Source organism: Coenobita brevimanus, chromosome 40 (assembly GCF_032717465.1).
Source record: "Coenobita brevimanus isolate Jiangsu-jjx chromosome 40, ASM3271746v2, whole genome shotgun sequence".
NCBI lineage: Eukaryota > Metazoa > Arthropoda > Malacostraca > Decapoda > Coenobitidae > Coenobita > Coenobita brevimanus.
Window position 1 is genome coordinate 2,578,585 of NC_136993.1, and position 19,898 is coordinate 2,598,482.

At 44.7% G+C, this 19,898-nt stretch overlaps 1 protein-coding gene across 1 annotated transcript in view; it reads left to right on the plus strand.

Moving 5' to 3' along the window:
* The window catches only part of LOC145397198 (uncharacterized), an 87,905-nt gene that overhangs the window by 65,612 nt on the left and 2,395 nt on the right, over positions 1 to 19,898 (plus strand). The gene's annotated exons all lie outside the window — the stretch shown is intronic.

Sequence of the window (19,898 nt, forward strand, 5' to 3'; positions counted from 1 at the left end):
TATATTCATCATTATCATCATTCATCATCATCATCATCGGTCGTCATCATCATCATCAGTCATCATCACCATCACATCCTCCTCCTCATCATCATCATCATCATTACCATCATCAGCTCAGTCATCATCATCATTATCACCCACCATCATCAGTCATCACCATCATCATCATCATCATCATCATCATCATCATCATCATTCGGACCTCTCTTTCACCTAAGGATAAGATGAGGCAGGGTCCAGAGAGAGAGAGAAAAGCCTGATAGAAAAAGAGCTAGCAGAGAGAGAGAGAGAGAGAGAGAGAGAGAGAATATGGAATTAACTTGTAACAGGAAAAATAAGTATTGAGGAAGGCTTCACGAACTTTTCCAACTCAGGCAAGATTGTGTGTGTGTGTGTACTCTTATTTTTCTGTAGACTATCGTATCATTATCATTCACTTTCAACCCCCCATCGTATCACTATCATTCACTTTCAGACCGCATCCTACCACTTACCCAATCATCACTATCCAATGGTCCTTCCTTATGGACCAAAATCGCCGCCTGGACCACCACCCGGACCACACGATACCTGAACTACCTCTTTATGGACCCTAATGGGGGGAAGTTGAATGGTGAGGAGGCCTTGGTTGGAGGAACGTAAATCACTGTGAGAATGATTGCCAGGAAAATTTGAGAGAGAGAGAGAGAGACACACACACACACACACACACACACACACACATTTTTGTTCGTCGGAATCAGTGACTGTGAAGAGATTGGCTTGGAGTTGCAGTAGATTGATATTAAATACGGTAAATAATATAATAATAATAATTATCATCATCATCATGTATCAATAGCCAGACGCCATGCTCTCGTAAGGGGTGGCTGTTTGTCTTTTGAGTTAGTTGTTTTACGGGGAGGGGCACTAACCTTCCATCAACCCACTTGCTGACACGTAGGGAACACGTATGGGTTGGTTATATGGTTACCACCCAGCGTCGTAAATGGTTTCCTGGCTTACAGGAAACCATTAGGTTTGCCACTCAGTGTAAAGCCACCTGAAAAGGAAAGAAGAGTAATAAAAAGTGACAGGAAAGATTGGAGAAATAGGGAGAGAGGAGGATGGACACAGAAAAAGAATGATAAAGGTGAAGGAAGAAGTAAGCAGCACTACATCAAGTGAGTGGGTAATAGATGCGACCACCTACAACCACCACAACCAATAATAATAACAAAAATAATAGTAACAGTAGCGGTATTATCAGTGACAATATTAGCATAAGAATTTGTAATCATGCTGGAGATGTACCATTTTAATATGTAAATAATACACAGATATATTGGAAAGGATCCATGAAGTTGATCATATTGTTTGTATTTTGCTAAATCGCTAAATCATGTTGGTGCATAGTGGCCGTAATTCAGGCTGTAATTTTGGTAGGTGAGAAATCTGGCCGTAAATCTTTTTGGCCATGTATTACCCAAGCAAACGCTGTGGCAGGAACACGGTAGTTGGGCTGTTGTAATGAGCTGGTTAGTGAGGTGAATTGCCCATGATGCTGTGTTTCGACGCCTTGTGAGTCATCCAGAGCGTCGTAACTCATTTGTGGAGTCACCCCTGAGTCAGTAGTGGTGTGAAGAGATGCAAGGAAGATCATGAATTGGTTAGTCTCAATCTTTATATTCTTTTCACTCTAATTGGCCCAAAATTGCCATCTCTCCCTCCCTTGAATGATTTTCCTGACCTCGACTGTACATTGACTATTTGTCACGCTGTAAAATTTCTTACTCCCTGACACATTTTCCTAGGTGATTTATTTTGCTTATTGTACTATTGATTATTCCTCACACTGTAAATTTTCTCCCTAACACATTTTCCTAAGCGATTTATTTTGCTTATTGTACCTTACTGTCCTCCATTGTGTTATAAATCCTTCTCATATCGCCTCACTTTACATACATATTGTACCAAGGGATATTAACCAGCCATATCTAAAAATAAATCGCTAAGGAAAAGGTGCTGGGGTCTCGTAAGTGAAGGAAGCTCCCTAACACCTTTTCCTAAGCAATTTATTTTACTTGTTGCACCTTAATGTCCTCCTGTGTGTTCTGTAAATCCTTCTAATATCGCCTCACTTTACATACATAACGTACAAAAGGGTATTAACCAGCCATATCTAAAAATAAATCACTAAGGAAGAGGTGTTAGGGAGTTTCCTTTACCGAAGAGCATTGTTTTTCTTAGTCTTGTTTTATCTTTATTTCTTATTTTTTATTTTTATTTTTACTCCTTTTATTATTTTTATGTAATGAGTTTTATTTATCTTAGGAGGAGCTTATCAAACTCTCTCTCTCTCTCTCTCTCTCTCTCTCTCTCTCTCTCTCTCTCTCTCTCTCTCTCTCTCTCTCTCTCTCTCTCTCTCTCTCTCTCTCGAATGAATGAATGAATGAAAAAATCTCCTGGAATATAAATACAGTAAAGATATGTTTCGTATACATTCTCTCTCTCTCTCTCTCTCTCTCTCTCTCTCTCTCTCTCTCTCTCTCTCTCTCTCTCTCTCTCTCTCTCAATTTCTACCTTTCCTGACAGCTGTGGGATGTGGATGTACATTGTGTCATTGGTCGTGAGAATAGAGTAATGTCAGGAACCCTACAATCCTCATTAAGCTTATTTACCTGTCAGGGAAGCGGCAGGTGAGGCGTGGGAAAAAATGAAAAGGTGGGCGAGTGATGAATGATGTGGGGAGTGGAGGAAGAAAAGTTTAGAGGAAGGAGGGGGAGGGGGAGGTAGGAAATGAGAGAGAGAGGTCGAGGAAGAGGAAAGAAGGGAGGGAGAGGTAGGAACGGGAAGAGAGATAGAAGTAGAGGAAGAGGAAAGAAGGAAGGGAGAAGTAGAAGGAGAGGAGTAGGGAGAGGGAGAGAGAGGAAAAGAGGGAGAGAGGTAGAGTTTGAGACAAACAGGTAGAAGAAATGAAGGAAAAGGAAAAAAGGAGGAAGGAGTAAGACACAGGAGTAAGAGAAAATGGTCTCAGTAGGACATGGGAAGAGAAAGGAGAGAGAATAATCGTGTGTGTGTGTGTGTGTGAGAGAGAGAGAGAGAGAGAGAGAGAGAGAGAGAGAGAGAGAGAGGATGAGTAATGATGGTGGGAAGGGAATTACCTCAGTTACCTGTCGTCTTCTCTGATTACTCTATAAAGGTGACTTGGAATAGCAGCTGAAAGAAAAAAAAAATATGAGGAGAATGAATAGAGGGTTAGATAGGGGAAGAAGAGAGGGGGGAAAGAAAATACAGAAAGGGAAGTGGAAGAAGAGTGAGGGGAAATGTGAGAGAGAGAGATGAGGAGAAATGTTAATATACGAGTGACTGAAAAAAGGGAATAATATTATGATGATCGAAAGACAAGGAAGTATAAAATAACGCAATTGTACTGAAGTCTTTAGGAGTATCATTTGCAACACCAAGCTTATCTGGACGTGAACCCAGTGGACTGCAGGCTGAAGTTTCCCGTCTCTGCAGGCCACCTTCCTCCTTTTGGTGGATAGGGAGCGAACTGTGGGACGTGTGTAAACCAGGCAGTGATATCGGGGCCACCACATGAAGGCCTCCCTCTCCATTACCTGCTGAAGTATTTTAAAACCAGGATTTACTACCAATACGTAAATGGGGTGGATGATTTTAATGCAGGATGAACGCGACTAACAAAAACTGATAGCTTTTGTTTACATGTGGCTTAGTGAAAATGCATAGTAATAGGAATCATATATATATTCAGTTCAGGTGTCAGTATGCATATCGTAGGTGTATTTTCTTTAGTTTTAATGTCTGTAGCACTTGACGTCTACCCTACCCTGCCCAACCTTACCCTATCCTGCCCTGCCTTACCCTACCATACCTTACCTTACCTCACCTCACCTCACCTCACCTCACCTTACCTTACCTTGCCTTTCCTACCCCCAAACCAGACTACGTTACTCAACATTACCCTACCCTGCCCTGTTTTACCTTACTCAGCCCTTTCCTACCCAAACCAAATGCATCCTTTCCTACTCTAACTCTGCCCTACCCTACCCTACTCTACCTTACCCTACCCTACCCTACCCAACTTAACCCAACCCAATCCTAACCAACCCAATCCTAACCAACCCAACCCTACCCTACCCTACCCTACTTAACCCAACCCAACCCCACCCCACCCCACCCCACCCCACCCCACCTTACCTAACTTAACCCGACCTAACCCAACCCAGCCTAACCCAACCCAACCCAGCCTGACCTAGTTCCAATCCGATGGTAATTATTCAACACGCCTCCGTCAGCGCTGGGTCCTCATCGCTGATCTGTTAATACAAATGAAAACAGCGTCGCTAATCCACCCCCTCTCTCCCCGCATCACCCCCTCCCCTTCCCCATTATTTTCTCCCCTCCCCTCCCCTCCCCTCACTCCTTCCTCTCTCCCCTCCCTCCACTCCTCTCTCCCCTATCCTCACTCCTTCTTTCTCTCCCCTCCTTTCAACCTTCTCTCTTCCCACTTGACTTTCTCCTCTTCCTTCCCCCTTTCCTCTCCCCTCCTTTCCCCTCAGTCTGTCCCCCCCCCATCCCTCTCCCTCTTTCTCCTCTGCTCTTATCCCTGCTCTGCCTTCTTTCCCATTTCATGTTTCACTCTCTCTCTCTCTCTCTCTCTCTCTCTCTCTCTCCCCACAAACACACACACACACACAATCCTTGTTCTATACATTTGCTGACTCGTGGGGGATAAAAGCAGCTTAGAGAAATTGCCTTTATTATTATTATTATTATTATTATTATTATTATTATTATTGGTTTATTGGTCAGGTTGGGAGTAGTTATCATTTTTACCTTTAAGCCTTCGTTAATACTATACTCTTTTCATTCTAACTTGGCCTAAAATTTTCCATCACTTGAATGCTGCGTTTCAGTGATAGATTAACACTAGAATTTTATGCTGGTCACGAAGAAGTGCTGTGGAAAGGCTGTCTAGTTGTATATGTGTAGTTGTACCGCTGTCTTTTCCTGCTACTACCCCTTTCTCCCCTCTTTCCCCTCAGTCAGGTCTCCCCTCCCCTCACCTCCCTCATCTTATCCTTCCATACTGCTATTGGTTATCTTTTACCTCTCTCTCTCTCTCTCTCTCTCTCTCTCTCTCTCTCTCTCTCTCTCTCACACACACACACACACACACACACACACACACACACACACACACACACACACACCAACTCCCCTCTTCCTCTTCCCCCTCTCCCCCTCACCCTCTGTCGGCTCTCTCCTTACCCCCCTCACCCTCCGTCGTGTCCTAATCCCTAATCTTGCCCTTGGGACGGCTCTCACGGCCTATCTCCAGCGATTAGTGCTGAGGAGGAAGCTGGGCAGAGGTAGTGATTGGAATTGATTTTAGCGATGATTGGGAAGGGCCGGGAGGGAGTGTTGCTAGGGGAGAGAGAGAGAGAAAGAGAGAGAGAGGGAGGGAGGGAGGAATGCAAGTTGCCAGAGTAATATGACAACAAAGAAGGCAAGTTTTGAGAGAGAGAGAGAGTGAGAGCAAATTGAAGAGTGTGCAAGGAGAAACGAAAAAAGAAAGAGTGGAGTAAGAGAGAGAGAGAGAGAGAGAGAGTGTGTGTGTGTGTGTGTGCAAATCGAGAAAAAGTCTGCAATGAGAAACGAAAAAAGTGTAGTAAGAAGCAGTGTAGTAGTGAGGTTGAAGACAGATAGCTACCGTCGATAGATAGATTGGTTTACATAGGTATTTATAGGGGGGGGAGATAGCCAGATAGATAGATAGAAAGATTGAAAGTAGATAGATATTGAGAGAGAGGGGGAATGTGAGGAGGGAGCATAAGTGAGAAGAAGGAAGGCAAAGAATCTTGAGTTAAAACGGCAGGATGAGAGAGAGAGAGAGAGAGAACTTAAGTGCGACAGAAGAACAAATAATCTTGAGTTAAATCAGCAGGATGAGAGAGAGAGAGAGAGTGTTGCCAAGCGGAAAGCGGGAGGGAAATGTGAAATAGTTAACAGAATAGGGAGGAAATATAGGACGTGGAGCTGAGATAGACACAGATGGAACACAGTAAATGAGAGAGAGAGAGAGAGAGACCTAATACCGTTGCTAAGTGAAATTGTGGATAGATCATTGATGAATAGACACATGCAAAGCGACATACATACGTACATAAATACCTACATAAGTATACATAAATACATACTCATAGTAGCCAGAGTTATATTGTAAAGAAACTTACTAAGCTGTTCCCATGCAGAGAGAGAGAACAGGAGTAAACCGTTGCTCTCTGAAATTCTATATACATACATACATTGCATACATACACACATACATACGTACGTACATACATTGCATACATACATACGTACATACATTGCATATACGTACATACATACGAGTCTAATATTGTAAACAAACACACGAGGGTGTTCCTGTGCGGAATGGTGTGTGTGTGTGTGTGTGTGTGTGTGAGAGAGAGAGAGAGAGAGAGAGAGACCCTTTCCCTTTGCTGTGTGGTAACTGGGACTCATATCAAGAGCCGACTGGAAACAGGAGAGAGAGAGAGAGAGAGAAAGAAAGAAAGAGAGAGAGACCTTTCCCTTGACTCGAAACAGGGGAAAGCAATAGGAGGGAAAAACAGGTTAGGGAGGCGAGAATGGATTTTTTTGTTTCTTCTTATTTTTTCCTTGATCGACGCTGAGACGGGGATATGGAGAGGAGGGAAAGATGATTACGCAGTTACTTTTCTTAATTGATTTAGTCGATTAAGAAAATAAGTAGATGGAAGGAAGGAAATAAGTATGACAGGTAAAAATTAATAGCCTAAGAATTCAAGACGGAGAGATGGCAATTTTAGGCCAAGTTTGAGTAAAATTGTTACAACTTTAGTAAAAAGATAAGATGAATAAAATCGTCTGCAGGTAGCAAGAGTAAATTTAAGAACACCATCTATCTATCTATCTATCTATTGCCAGATGCCTTAATCCCGTAAGGGGTGGCCACAAACAAATCGCCTCCATGTCGCCCTGTCCCCCGCCATTTCACTGCCCTGCTCCCAGCTCACACCCCCCTCTCTCATATACCTCCACTCCATCCTTCCGTCTCATCCTTGGCCTCCCTCCCTCTCTCCCTCCTTCCACCTCATTCACATACACTCTCCTCGTCAGTCTCTCACTCTCCATCCTCTCCAATGGCCAGACCACCTCAATTTAATAACACCTTTTCGTAAATTAAAGAGTTGCATCAGGTGAGATTTACATAGACAAGGAGAGGGAGATGAATACAAAGCCCTGTGTATTGATTTAGCTTACACTCCTTGTCAGTCTCTCACCCTCCATCCTCTCCATATAGCTAAACCACCTCAATTTAAGAACACCCCCGTAAATTAAAATGTTGCGTCCGTTGAGATTTACATGACCAAGGAGAGGGCGGTGAATACAAAGCCCTATGCATTGATTTAGCTTGCGCGATCACGGAGACAGGAAATCGCAGTAGGTGTTGGCATTTCCTAGACGGTGTTGAGAGTTGTGTTGGCTGGGTTGGGTGGTGTATGGTTGATTAGGTTTGTGTGTTTGATGGTGGGTGTGGTGATGGTATTGTTATTTTGATTGATATTTTTATTATTATTGTTGTTTTTGTTATTATTATTATTATTATTATTATTATTATAAGACTGAGATATTTCAAAGACTATCAGACCTATAGCTTTCAAATCTCATAAGCTTAGAGGGACAACTGTCGGCTTCTTTAGCTAAATGAGGTGGCAAATCTCCAACTGGATCTGCAGATATTATCGAGAATAAAGAGAAGTGGGTCAGCCATGCTTCTCAAGTACCGCATAAGCTAGGAAGCTGAAGTTTCACTGCAATACGGCCTTAAGGCGACGCAGTGCGGAAAGGAGTATGGTTCCAATCGATTGATTATTTTCTGAGATCGCCTGGGGTCAAAAATTGGGACTTTTCCTGATATTCCGAATGTCACCTAATTTTTCCATGAAGGATTAAAGCTAGAGCCGCCAAACCTGGTGGACTTCTAGATTGTGGTGACCTAAGGAGACATGCAAAAGATCAGTGACCTTGATCTCATAGTCCTTTTATAGCTCGGCTTTTAGTAGGCAGTGGCTGTGGCAAGCCTTTCTTTATCAGAATTGGCCTTGGACAATTTTACGGTGTTCTGGCTATTCTTGTTTTCGTTCACAGTTTTCTATCTAGCCCTTTTGCTGATGAGATAACTTCGATATATTAATTTTGTGCAGCTGCTGCTGATTTTATAAACCTGAGAGAAGTTGAATATCACCTGAGCCACACCTCTATCCCTTGTCTCTCTTAACGCAGATATTTTCATTGTGTGTTGGGTGGGCGTGTGTGGAGACTGATAAGGGGGCCACAATCCGCTCAGCAATCACTGCCTATTGTGCGGTGGAGGCAGCAAGGGCGGGGTGGAAGAGTGGGGTGTGGAGCAGACAGGTGGAGTGAGGTGGAGAGGCGTGACAGGTAGTAGAAGGTAGGAGGGTAGAGTGGAGAGGTTTGAGGGAGAAAAAGTGGATGCGAATTGAAGTGGATGGGTGCAAGATGGAATAGGTGGATTAAGTGGAGAAGTGCGACAGGTAGGCAGAAGGGAGGAGGGCGGATTGGAGAGATTTGAGAAAGAAAAAGTGGAAGGGTGGAGGCGACAGGGGTGAAGTGGAAGAGTGGGGTGTGGAGCAGATAGGTGAAGTGGGGTGGAGAAGTTTGACAGGTAGGTAGAAGAGAGGAGTGAGGAAGGTGGAGAGATATAAGGGAGAAAGGACGGAAGTGTGGGGTGTGTGTGGAAGTAGTGGATGTGTGCGGTGTGGAGAAGATGGGTGGACAGGATTGATGGGTAGGTAGGTAAGGTGGAATGAGGTAAGGAAGGCGGTGGATGAGAGGTGGAGGTTTGACGATGAGGTAAATATATGAAGAGTGAGGTGGGTGGAGGCGTAGAGTGAGGTGTGGAGAAGGATGGAAGAGTGAGGTGGAGGAAAGAGAAATATAGGGGGAGAATTGAAGTGGAGGTGGAAAGGTAAAGAAAGGTCAAGGTAAGAGAGAGAGAGAGAAGGAGAGGAAAACCTGAATGTCTGATGTGGAGAGGGTTGGGTTGGAGGGGGGAGAGGAGAAGTAGGAGGAGGAGGAGGAGGAGGAGGGTATAGTGGAGAGAAAGTTTGGCGGGTAGGTAGGTCGAGAAAAGGGTGATGTGGAATTATAAAGTGGAATCATGATCATTATTATTATTATTATTATTATTATTATCATCGTCTTCATCGTCATTTCCCTCCCAAGGATAAGTTAGGTGGGGTCCAGAGAGAAAGAACACACCTGCCCAGTTAAGTACACCACTCATTCACTCACTTTTTCAGCCCCCGGAATCCTAGCATCATGTGAGGCCAAACATCCACACTGACACACATCACACAACATTACACTACATCCCCCCGTTATTTGGTTATATGGTTACCACCCAACGTTGTAAGTGGTTTCCTGGGTTAGTGGAAACCTTTGAGCTTGTCACTCAATGAAGGGCTAGCTAAAGTTGGAAGAAGAGTAATAAAAGTGACAGAAAGGATGGGAGAAATAGGAAGGGAGGATGGTAGACACAGAAGAGAATGGTAAAAGCGAGGAAATAAGTAGGCAGCACCACATCAAGTGAGTGGACGATGGTCGCCACCACCTACCAGTGGGAAGGTGGAAGGGTGAGATGTGGATGAGAGATGGAATAGAAAGTCAAGGTGGAAGGATAAGGTGGAGAAAGAAAAGAATATCCCTCTACACAACTCTCCCTCCCACTCTCCCTTCCATTCTCTCCCCTCCACCGTCACCCTTCCAGTCTCTCCCTCTCCATCCCCTAACACAACACAACAACCTCCTTATCCCCAGCTCAATTTGCCTTAACACCCTCAAATTATCCCTGGCAATCAAATATTTTCGCAGACACGTAACCATATTCTGGAGTCTGTAATTTCATCGCTGTTTTTACGGGAATGGAGTGTGGAGAGGCGAGTTAGCGAGAGTCTTGATAAGTTTGTGCTATCTTTATCGCGAAAGTGGTGAGGATTTATATTATTCTGGTGTGTGTGTGTGTGTGTGTGTGTGTGTGTGTGTGTGTGTGTGTGAGAGAGAGAATTGTGTGGATTTATGTACCTTTATAGTAAGATTTTTTTTTTTTTATTGGCTGCGGATATTTTGAGAGAGAGAGAGAGAAAGAAAGAGAGAATTGTCGATTTATGTACCTTTATGGTAAGATTTTATTTTGTTTATGTTTAATTGGCTGCTGATATTTTGAACCTTAGAGAGAGAGAGAGAGAGAGAGAGAGAGAGAGAGAGGGAGGGAGAGAGAGAGGGAGGGAGGGAGGGAGAGAGAGAGACCTACCTGGGTCTGAATGACTTACTGTACATTTTTGAGTGTACGAACATTTCCTACAATCACCTTATGCTCATGTTGTCTGAGTTAAGTTAGGCCTGTGTCATCCCTTTCTAGTCTCATGTCACTCACCTCAGTCCAACACGCAGCTGGAGTGGTCTTGGAGGTGTGTGTGTGTGTGTGTGTGTGTGTGTGTGTGTGTGTGTGTGTAGACAATTTACTGTGGACGTGATGATTTGGAAGTGACAAGGAAAAGGTGGATGCCAGATTTGTGAAGGTATAAGGTGTTAGGAAGGAGGGGTTGTAGATATAAGGTGTTAGGAAGGAGGGTGGTGTAAGTACAAGGATGTTAGTGTGTTAGCCCTATAAGTGTGATGAATTATTGGCCACGTCTAGTGTGATGTAAAGTGTGTAGGTGTGGGCAGCGGGTAAAGGGGAAGTGAGAGTAAACGTAGATCAAGGACATGCGCTGAATATACTTAAGTGTGAGATGTATGTGTAAGGAGAGTAACTTAGCATGAGAATGAAATACTTGATGAATGGGAGTGTACTGGGCTATTGTGTGTGTGTGTGTATCTATTACAAAACACACACACACACACACACACACACACACACACCTGCACCCATACAACTACTGTACATACACCCACACCCACACACTTACATCCACATAATCTCACCTACACACCCATATCCACACCTGCGCATACCAACAAACACACCTACTGTTCATCCACATACTCTCGCCTACACGCACATAACCACATATCCACACACACACACACACACACACACACACACACACACACACACACACACACACACACACACACACCAAGTACTCCCTCCCACCTTCTTGAGGGCTCTCAGCTGGGCGGTTTGTATTCAGGAGTTGGCCGTGGCTGGGTGAGGTGGCTGAATGGCTGAGTGGCTGGCTTTTTAGATGGCTTTGTGCTGACTTTGGTGTGGTTTAGCTGTGTAAATGGTTGTGGGTAGCTCTTTAAGTGGCTGCGTGGCTAGATCTTTAAATGGCTGTGGCTGGCTCTTTAAATGACTGCGTAGCTTGCTCTTTAAATGGCTGTGTGGCTAGCTCTTTAAATGGCTGTGTGGCTAGCTCTTTAAATAGCTGTATGGCTGACTTTTTAAAAGGTTGTGGCTAGCTCTTTAAATGGCTGTGGCTGGCTCTTTAAATTGCTATGGCTGGCTCTTTAAATGATTGCGTAGCTAGCTCTTTAAATGGCTGTGTGGCTAGCTCTTTAAATAGCTGTATGGCTGCCTCTTTAAAAGGTTGTGGCTAGCTCTTTAAATGACTGTGTGGCTGGCTCTTTAAATGACTGGCTAGCTCTTTATATGGCTGTATTGTTGGTTTAGAGGGGGATGGTATATATGATGGATTGTATGCTGTTTATATGAAAAAGTTAGCTTTGGAGATGGGCTGAGGATTGTGTGCTGTGTTTATTAGTTGATGTGTAGATTGGCGACTCTGGATGGCTGTTTGTTTGCTGTGTGTGTGTGTGTGTGAGAGAGAGAGAGAGAGAGACTACTGCTGCTGGAGGTGTGTGTGTCTGTGTCTGTGCATACCCTGTGTGTGTGTGTGAGAGAGAGAGAGAGAGAGAGAGAGACCACTACTGCTGGAGGGGCGAGAGTGCTTGTAATAGCCCCAGTCTAAGTGCTTCCCTGATTTGCTTGCAAGAATATTGAGCTCTTGGGATGCAGTGAGATTGCAAGGTTGCAGGGGAGAGCTGGGTTTTCATGGCCTGGGGGTCTGGTTGGCTTGGGGGAGAGGGCTATAAGGGTGGCTTGGCTTTGTATTGAGCTCTGGTGGCTTTTGTGCCAGGTTATGGAATATTGTGAAGGGTTTTGTGTGTAAGGTGAGGTACTTAAGATGGGGATGGTGATAGTGTGGTCCCTTTTGTTAATATTATTATTATTATTATTATATTTATTATATTTACTATTACTACTACTACTATTGTTATTATTATTATTATTATTATTATTATTATTATTATTATTATTGAGGTTCTTTATCGTGAATGTTGCTGATTTTCATTTACTTGCGGTAGTGTTGTATAAAGAAATTTGTCTTCTGTATATAAGACTGTACGGATTATGTGTGTGTGTGTGTGTGTGTGTGTGTCTGTGTGTGTGTGTCTGTGTGTGTGAGAGAGAGAGTCGTATATTTACACAAGGACTGATCGCAAAATTCTGATTATAAGGAAGATCCCAGTTTTTAGTGAGTGTCCAATATTTCGCGACTGTAGTTTGATGATGATGGTGACGATGATGATGATGATGATGGTGAATAAAAGTTAATATGATGTTGGTATTGTGCGTTGTAAAGCATCATAAATGGTGAAGGAGTGTAACAAAAAATTTTGATAATGATGGTGATGATAGTGATGTTGATGATGATTCAGATTAATAGAGCCTGTGTATGTGTTTGTGTGTGTCTGTGTGTGTGTGTGTAGTATTTAGTGTATCAGTATTTAAATACCTTTACGTACATCAGTTTATCGTCTGTGTGTGTGTGTGTGTGTGTGTGTGTGTGTTTCTGTGTGTGTGTGTGTGTGTGTGTGTGTAGTGGTGGTTGGAGTTCATCAGTCAGCATCGATCCGTAGCCTGGCAATTAGCATAATCCATAGGGCCATTCTCCCATTGTTCCTCCGCTCTCTCTCTCTCTCTCTCTCTCTCTCTCTCTCTCTCTCTCTCTCTCTCTCTCTCTCTCTCTCTCTCTCTCTCTCTCTCTCTCTCTCTCTCTCTCCATTGCATTCCTTCCTTTCTTCCCTCCTTATTCCTCCATTCCTTTCTTCCTTCATCCCTCCTTGCTTTCTTCGTTTCTTCGTCTTCCTCCTCCTCCTCCTCCTAATCCTAGTCCTTCTCTCCATCTTCATCTCTTTCTCTCTCCTCTCTCTCTTTGTCTTGATCTTCCTCTTCTTTCTTCCCTTTAGCATCTCTCTCTCTCTCTCTCTCTCTCTCTCTCTCTCTCTCTCTCTCTCTCTCTATCTATCTCTCTCTCTCTCTCTCTCTCTCTCTCTCGATATCGTGCCATTAACTCGGCATTCCCTCTCCCTCTCCCTCCTCTCCTACCTCCCTCTTGTCCCTCCGTTCGTCTCTCCCTCCCTCCCTCTTGATTCCGGCCCTTCCTCCCTTCCTCCTCGCTTCATCTCTTTTCTTCTCACTCCAACCTTCCGTATCCCTCTGTCTCCCTTTTCAGTGTCTCCCTCTCTCTACCTCTCTCTTATCCTCTCCTTCATCCCTCTTTTCCTTTCTTTCAGCCCCTCCCTCTCTCTCTTCCTATCTTTTTAGCCTCCTCCTCTCCTCCTCTCTTTTACCCTCACCCCCTCCCTCTCTCCCACCCATTCTCTCTTCCAGTCATTTCTCTCTCCATTACACACTTCCTTACGTCCTTCTCCCTCCTTCCTCCTCCTCCCTTCCTCCTTTCGTCCTTCCTCCTCCTCCCTTCCTCCTTTCGTCCTTCCTCCTTGCCTTTCCCCCCATAAGAAAAGGGTAAAGTCTCAAGAAGGTTATAAGGAAGGTAGGCCAGATATTGCACAGGTGACACTGAAAATTGTAGAGAGTAAGTGGTAGTAGTGGTGTGGTGTAGGTTGGGTTGGTTCTCTCTCTCTCTCTCTCTCTCTCTCTCTCTCTCTCTGTCTTTCCACAATAGTTCCACCCCACCCACACCACCACCACAATGATTCCACCACACCCACACCCCCACCACAATGACCCCACCCCACCCACACCACCACCACAATGATGCCACCCCACCCACACCCCCACCACAATAACCCCACCCCACCCCCACCCCCACCACAATAACCCCACCCCACCCACACCACCACCACAATAACCCCACCACACCCACACCACCGCCACAGTAACTTCTTTACCTTAGCCACGTCATCTTCAATCCTTTATAACGGTACCTTGCAGACACATTATGCTTCTTGACTTCCTCTTCTTCCCTCCTCTTCCTCTTCTTCCCTCCTCTTCCTCTTCTTCCCTCCTCTTCCTCTTCCTTCATCCATCTTTTTTTCTTTTTCCTTCGTTCTCCTTTTGTTTTTCTTCATTTTCATCTGCATCTTTTTCTCTTCTTGTTATTTTTCTTCCATCTTCGTCTCTCTCTCTCTCTCTCTCTCTCTCTCTCTCTCTCTCTCTCTCTCTCTCTCTCTCTCTCTCTCTCACACACACACACACACACACACACGGTCATTTCTTCCCTCTCTTCATCCTCCTTCCTCTTATGGATAATCTTCCTTTCTTCCTTCTTCCGTTGCTGCTGCTGTTTTCCTTCCTCCGTGAACGTTCCTTTCTTTTTTCTTCCTCTTTTCCCTCCTTCCTCTTCCTCTTCCTTCCTCTTTCTTTCTTCCTCATCCTTCTTTCTTCCCCTTCCTTCCTTCCTCTTCCTCTTCTTCCTTCATCCTTTCCTCTTCCGTCTTCCTTTTCCTTCTTCCTCTTTCTCTTCCTTCCTTTCTTCCTCTTTCTTCTCCCTTCCTCTTCCTACTTCCCTCTCTTCTTTCCTGAACTGCACAGCGGTACCGTCTCACTCGCTAGCCATCTGCTCCTCCTCCTCCTCCTCTTCCTCTTTTCTCACATACTCTTCCTTGTATTCTGTTTACTCCTCATTGTTTCTCTTTTTGCCTCCTCCTCCTCCTCTCTATTCTCACATACTCTTCCTTTTATTCTGTTTACTCATTATTGTTCTTCATTTGCCTCCTCCTCCTCCTCCTCCTCCTCTTCTTCTTCCTCCTCCTCCTCCTCCTCTTCTTCTTCCTCCTCCTCCTCCTCCTCCTCCTCCTCCTCTTCCTCCCTGTTATCTTATCTCCCAGCTGCTGGTGTTCGCTGTCTCTTATATTGGCATTGTTATTTCCCTCTTAATAGTGTTCACTTTTTAAACTTCCTTTTTCAGTTCCATTCGTGTACACATCTTGATTAATATTTCGCTTTTACTTAATTTATGTCAGAGTTCTATTGCCAGACGCCTTAGTCTCGTACGGGGTGGCCACAAACAAATCGCCTCCATGTCGTCCTTTCCCCAGCCGTGTCAAAGTTCATGTGTACATATTTCATCCTTAGGTTTTATACGGTATATATAAAATGTGTCTAGTTAATCAGTTGTGTGTGTGTGTGTGTGTGTGTGTGTGTGTGTGTTTCTCTTTTCTCTGTTTCGAAGAAGCTTGTATGTCGTTATTTTTATTGTTTTACGTGTCTTTGTTACCTGGTTCTTTTCCGTTTGTAGGTGTTAGTTGATTCTCTCTCTCTCTCTCCCTGAATTGACTGGCGGGTTTTTGTGCTGTTGGTCTGGAGTTATGCTGCATTGTTCTTCCTGTTCTGTCTCTTCATCGACGTCCATCTCAACCCACGGAACACTGCACATCCCTCCACCTCTCCCCCCCCTCCCACCACCCCTTCTTCCCCTCCTCACTCCTCCAGACTCTTCCTCCCCCCTCTTCCTCCTAAATATTTCTCTTCACCCCGTACCCCTCCTAGAAACCCCTTCCCACCTCTTCTCTCTCTTCCAGATCCTTTCCTCCACCTCCTACCTAATATTCCTCTCCTCTCTTCCCTCCAATAATTCTCTGCCCCCTCCCAAACGTTTCCTTCCCCCCTTCCAAGTTTTTTCCCTTCCCTTACCAAACTCTCTCTCTCTCTCTCTCTCTCTCTCTCTCTCTCTCTCTCTCTCTCTCTCTCTCTCTCTCTCTCTCTCTCTCCTTCTCCTCCCCCAAGGCACTTTCCTCTCCCTTTCTGCTTGTTTCATGGTCCCTTTCCCCTGACCCCCTCCTTTCTCTCCCTTTCCCATCCATTCACTCCTCCCCTCGACGAATAATCCCCCTGCTCCCCCTCCATTGGCGAGAGAGAGAGAGAGAGAGAGAGAGCGAGAATTGCCCTAGATCCGATCGATGTGAGAAAGCGATGGTGGTACAGGAAGTTTTTAGGATGTATTTGGGAATGTAGAGAGAGAGAGAGAGGGGGAGGGAGGGAGGGAAGTGGCTGCAGGTCCTGCCAATGTGAGAAAGCGAGTCTTGTACAGAAAGATTTAATACATGTGTGTGGGAGTGTATCTTTGGGAATGTTGCTATGTGTGTGTGTGTGTGTGTGTGTGTGTGTGTGTGTGTGTGTGTGTGTGTGTGTAAGTTGTCTAAAAAAGCAGCGATCGGATTTGTCTGTGTGTGTGTGTGTGTGTGTGTGTGTGTGTAAGTTATCTCAAAAAGCTGCGATCGGATTTGTGTGTGTGTGTGTGTGTGTGTGTGTGTGTAAGTTCTCAAAAAGCTGCGATCGGATTTGTGTGTGTGTGTGTGTGTGTGTAAGTTATCTCAAAAAGCTGTTATCAGATTTCAATATAACCTGCTGGAGAGGTGGGCAGCGGGTCAAGAAAGAGCTGATTAGCTTTTGAGGGTAATACGAATCCAGGTACGAGAGTGAAAGTCAGAAATTATGTTAGTGTTGACGGAGGTATGCGCTGTCTGAGATCGTGTAACAGGGCTGAATAAAACCGTAGAATTAATCGAGTGGAAGAACATAAAAGTATTCGTCTGGTAGGAAGGCAGAATTACAGCTACTATACTCTTTTCACTCAAACTTGGCCCAGGTTTTTCTTTCTTTTACAGCTTATATCATCCTAGTGGCAGAAAAAAGGCAGTACTACAGCTCTCCATCCTTTCCACAGCGCTTCTTCGTGACTAGCATCATGTTCTAAACGTTAATTTATGAAAACTCAGCACTCAAGGTGGAGGGATGGCGATTTTAGGCCAAGTTAGAGTAAAAAGAGTATAGTTATTAGAGGTGGAAGGATGGCAAATTTAGGCCAAGTTAGAGTGAAAAGGATATACCTTAGTGTTCTCTACGTTAATCCTCTTTGTTCAGCTCTACGTAGAACAGAAGAACGAAGCACCGGGAAGCAGAACAGAAGCGGATAAAGGCGAAAAAAAAGACAGGCTGAAGGAGGAAAGGGGAGAGGAGGAAAAGGATGGGGTAAGGGAACAACAATGGGGGAGTGGAAGTTTTATGGGGCAGATCAATGTGTAGTGAAGGCGATGGGTGGGGGAGCGAAGGAAGAGGGGGAAAAATGGTGACTAAGGGTTAACTCGGGGGGGATATGGGCTGAGAGAGAGAGAGAGAGAGAGGGAGGGAGAGAGAGAGAGTTGGGTTATAGTCAGAACAATGAGGAGTTATGCTCACCTCCCTCCTATTCATCCATCCTCATTTTCATCCTCCTTCCCACTTTTCCTCTCCCTTCTCTCCTCCCTCAGCCTCCCCCCTCTTCCTTTCCCTTCCTCTCCTCCCTCCTTCCCTCTTTCTCTCTCTCTCTCTCTCTCTCTCTCTCTCTCTCTGTCTGTCTTTCCTGCTGCCTTTCCCTCTCTTCCTCTTCTTCTTCCTCTTCTACCTCAGTCACCCTTCCCTTTCCCTCCCTCACCCTTTCCGCCTCCTCCCACAATCTCCCCTCCTTCTCTCTCTCTCTCTCTCTCTCTCTCTCTCTCCCTCCCTCCCTCCCAGATATCCTGCAGAATTTCGTGGCAGTGTTGCAAGCTCCCGTCAACGTGATTGCAATTTGCGAGGCCTGAAAAGAGAAATATTTACCCTGGAATAAAGTGCTCGGCAAGAGGGGAAAAAAATATATATTCAGATGAAGCAGGAATGTGTAATTTTTTCCTTCAGATTTTTTAAGAGCGAAATGTTGGATATGAAAAAATTCTTGGCGTCATTAATCTTATATTTATGCTTAGTATATTTTCCTTATTTTTTCTTCTTACGCTAATTTGCTGATCTTAAAAATTTTCCTTGATCTTCAGTTTTGCATAAAGATAAATATGAGGATAAATATTTGACTCGGGAAATTACACAGGCCGGATGGTTCGCTTTTTCCGGAATTGGAGGCAAGTGAAGATATTTTCCTCGTGCATATTAATCTGTCTTTTGCCGGACGCCATAATCCTGTAAGAGGTGGCCGTTTGTCTTTGAGTTTGTTGTTTTACGGGGAGGGACACTAACCCTCCTCCAACCCACTTGTTGACACGTAGGAAACACGTATGGATTGCTATATGGTTACCACCCAGCGTTGTAAATGGTTTCCTAGAATACAGAAAACCATTAGGCTTGTCACTCAATGTAAAGCCACCTGAAAAGGAAAGAAGAGTAATAAAAAGTGACAGGGAAGATAGAAGAAATGGGAAGAGGGGAGGGCAGACAGAGGAAGAATGATAAAGGTGACGGAAGAAGTAGGCAGCACTACATCAAGTGAGTGGATTATGGAATATTAATGCAGCAGATAACATTATATTTTTCGTGCCTTCTGTGATAGCGCCTGTTTAATTCTTGCTGTCGGTAGTGCACCAGATAATATATATTGTGCCTTCATTACGATAGCGTCTCTTGTGTTATGCTTTTACTCTGTCGTGTTACCATCGCGGTGGAGAGTGGCTAGCATCTGTGACTACGAAGCTGCCGGCCCGAAAGCGCCAGAGTTCGAATCCTGGTGCGTGTATATTCTCTCTCCTTCTGTAGGTAAAACTAGTATCTAGGGTAACACAAGGTGAGGTAAATTTGGTAGCTGGGATGCAGCCCCCTTGTATCGTAGGAAAATGGGTGAATGGTGCTGCACGCTCAAAGGCTTAAGTTAGTAATGCGCACGGCTAAACAGCTCATTAACACCTGCCCCTCCTTTACCTTGTGCCTTGATCTCCTGGCTGTTTTATTGAGCCATAGGGAGATTATTGTTGCTGGAGGGGTCAAAGTCTGTGTTTATTTCCACATCTATATCGGCTTAAACTAGCAAATACAACTCACTATACCCTTCGCACTCTACCTAGGCCTAAAATTGCCACATCTCCAACTTGATTCCTGAGTTGCAACAATAGATTATCAATAGAATATGGTCCTTGTCACGAAGAAGTGCTATGGAAAGAATGTAGAATCATTGTTTTTTTTTGTCTTTTTCTGCCACTGAGCTACGTGAAATAAGCTGGGGGGGGGGGGAAACGAACATCTGGGCCAAGTTTGAGTGGAAACGGTATAGAGAACTTCGTCATTCTGTAGTTACCAGTTTTGATGTGGATGTTTTGTACACACACACACACACACACACACACACACACACACACACACACACACACACACACACACACACACACACACACACACACACACACACACACACACACACACACACACTATACATTACCCGTCTGTCAGCTGTTATTTATTCTCTCTCTCTCTCTCTCTCTCTCTCTCTCTCTCTCTCTCTCTCTCTCTCTCTCTCTCTCTCACACACACACACACACACACACACACACACACACACACAGGGGGAGGAAGGATATCGTCCCAGGCCCAATCAGTCTCTTAATTACACCCTCCTTCCTGGTTCTCACCCCTGACCCTCACCCCCCCCACCCCTCTCCCCATCCTCCCTCACCCCACTCTCTCCCCCTCCTCTACCATCTTATTCTCTCGCCGCCCCTCCCCAACTCACTCCTTTTATTTTTCTTTCTGAGGGGCTGATTTTTAGATG